The sequence below is a fragment of the Rhincodon typus genome, chromosome 8, assembly GCF_021869965.1.
Source record: "Rhincodon typus isolate 14 chromosome 8, sRhiTyp1.1, whole genome shotgun sequence".
Classification (NCBI taxonomy): domain Eukaryota; kingdom Metazoa; phylum Chordata; class Chondrichthyes; order Orectolobiformes; family Rhincodontidae; genus Rhincodon; species Rhincodon typus.
The window spans coordinates 78,188,093-78,190,847 of record NC_063339.1 but is presented as its reverse complement, the minus strand read 5'-3'; positions in this window follow the sequence as shown (position 1 = coordinate 78,190,847).

Genomic DNA, 2,755 nt, shown 5'->3' with positions numbered 1-2,755 from the left:
CATCTGCTCCCAGGATGAGGCATTCCACTCCCGTACATCTCAGATGTCCTCATTTTTGAAGGACCGCAACCTCCCCCCCTCAGTGGTCGAGAACGCCCTTGACCATGTCTCCCGCATTTCCCGCAACTCATCCCTCACACCCCGTCCCCGCAATAACAACCAAAAAAGAATCCCCCTCGTCCTCGCGTACCACCCCACCAACCTCCAGATCCAACGCATCATCCTCCGACACTTCCGCCATCTGCAATCTGACCCCACCACCAAAGACATTTTTCCCTCCCCACCGTTATCTGCTTTCCAGAGAGACCACTCTCTCCGTGACTCCCTTGTCCGTTCCACACTCCCCTCCAGCCCCACCACACCCAGCTCTTTTCCCTGCAAGTGCTACACCTGCCCCCACACCTCCTCCCTCACCCCATCCCAGGCTCCAAGACTTTCCACATCAAGCAGCTGTTCACCTGCACATCTGCTAATGTGGTATACTGCATCTGCTGTACCCGTTGTGGCCTCCTCTACATCGGGGAAACCAAGTGGAGGCTTGGGGACCGCTTTGCAGAACACCTACGCTCAGTTCGCAATAAACAACTGCACCTCCCAGTCATGAACCATTTCAACTCCCCCTCCCATTCCTCAGACGACATGTCCATCCTTGGCCTCCTGCAGTGCCACAATGATGCCACCCGAAGGTTGCAGGAACAGCAACTCATTCCGCTTGGGAACCCTGCAGCCCAATGGTATCAATGTGGATTTCACAAGCTTCAAAATCTCCCCTCCCCCTACCGCATCCCAAAACCAGCCCAGCTCGTCCCCGCCTCCCTAACCTGTTCTTCCTCCCACCTATCCCCTCCTCCCACCTCAAGCCGCACCCCCATTTCCTACCTACTAACCTCATCCCGCCCCCTTGACCTATCCGTCCTCCCTGGACTGACCTATCTCCTCTCTACCTCCCCACCTACACTCACCTTTACTGGTTCCATCCCCACCTCTTTGACCTGTCTGTTTCCTCTCCACCTATCTTCTCCTCTATCCATCTTCTATCCGCCTCCCCCTTTCTCCCTATTTATTTCAGAACCCCCTTCCCCTCCCCCATTTCTGATGAAGGGTCTAGGCCCAAAACGTCAGCCTTCCTGCTCCTATGATGCTGCTTGGCCTGTTGTGTTCATCCAGCTCTACACCTTGTTATGTCCGATTTTACAGCATCTGCAGTTCCTACTATCTCAGGAACCAGGGCAGGTTTGATATTGAATGAAGCTGTACGCTGTTACTTTAAAAGTTTGGACTGCTCTTTCTGTCAGACCATTGACGATGGATGGCATGGATCTATCCTTACATGCAGAATGCCATTTGACTTTAGGAAATACTTGAACTCCCTGCTTGTAAATGATGGCCCATTGTTTGTGACCGACATCTCTGGGAGTCCGTGTATTGTAAATGATGCTTGCAACTTTTCAATCACCGTTCCTGTGTTTGACGAATGAACTCTATACACGTCCAACCACTTTGAATGGGCGTCCACAATGACTAAAAGCATAAAGCCTATGAAAGGACTGGCACAGTTGATGGTTTACTGGACCATTTCCGTGAATGGAGGGTCTGGTGCTGATAATAGAACATAGAACAGTACAGCACAGTACAGGCCGTGCGGCCCACGATGTTGTGCCGAACTTTTACCCTAAACCTAAGGTCTATCTAACCTCCACCCTTACCTTATACTGTCATCCATATGCTATCTAATAGCTGTTTAAATGCCCCTATTAAGGCCAACTCCACTACCCTCTCCGGCAATGCATTCCACGCCCCTACTACTCTCTGAGTAAAGAACCTACATCTGACGTCTCCCCTATATCTACCTCCACTCACTTTAAAACTATGCCCCCTTGTAATAACTACCTCCACCCTCGGAAAAAATCTCTGGCTGTCTATCTATACCTCTGATCATTTTGTACACCTCTTTCAAGTCACCTCTCATCCCTCGTCATTCTAAAGAGAAAAGCCCTAGCACTCTCAACCTTTCCTCGTAAGACTTCCTCTCCATTCCAGGCAACATCCTGGTAAATCTCCTCTGCACCTTTTCCAACGCTTCCACATCTTTCCTGTAATGAGGCAACCACAACTGGACACAATACTCCAGATGTGGCCGAACCATAATGTTGTCTGTGTTGGCACTCTGGGCACTGCCCCACCAACGCAGCTATGTCTGCATTCAATCCTGGCCACCTGACATGACTTTGGCCAGTATCATCATTGGATGACCACTGGATGACCCTGGTGGGGTTCAGCCAGTATCTGGCAGCGACCTTTGCTCGGGACAATCAGTCTTGCTCCCCATAATAACATATTGTCCTATATGGTGATCTGGACTCGCTGGTTTCAATTCTGATTGTGATGGCCATTTGCCCTTTGGTCTCCCCCCATTCACCACCAGCTGTTTTAGTTTTGCCAGGACCGGATCTCTGCGTCCACGGCACATATCCAGTTTCACAAAAGACAATGCCTCCCCACCCCCCCACCCCTGCCATTTGTGTATAAGTCCACTGTACTGGTTGGAAAACAAGGTGTAGAGCTGGATGAACACAGCAGGCCAAGCAACATCAGAGGAGCAGGAAGGCTGACGTTTCGGGCCTAGACCCTTCTTCAGAAAAGTTCTAGGCCCGAAATGTCAGCCTTACTGCTCCTCTGATGCTGCTTGGCCTGCTGTATTCATCCAGCTCTACACCTTGTTATCTCAGATTCTCCAGCATCTGCAGTTCCTACA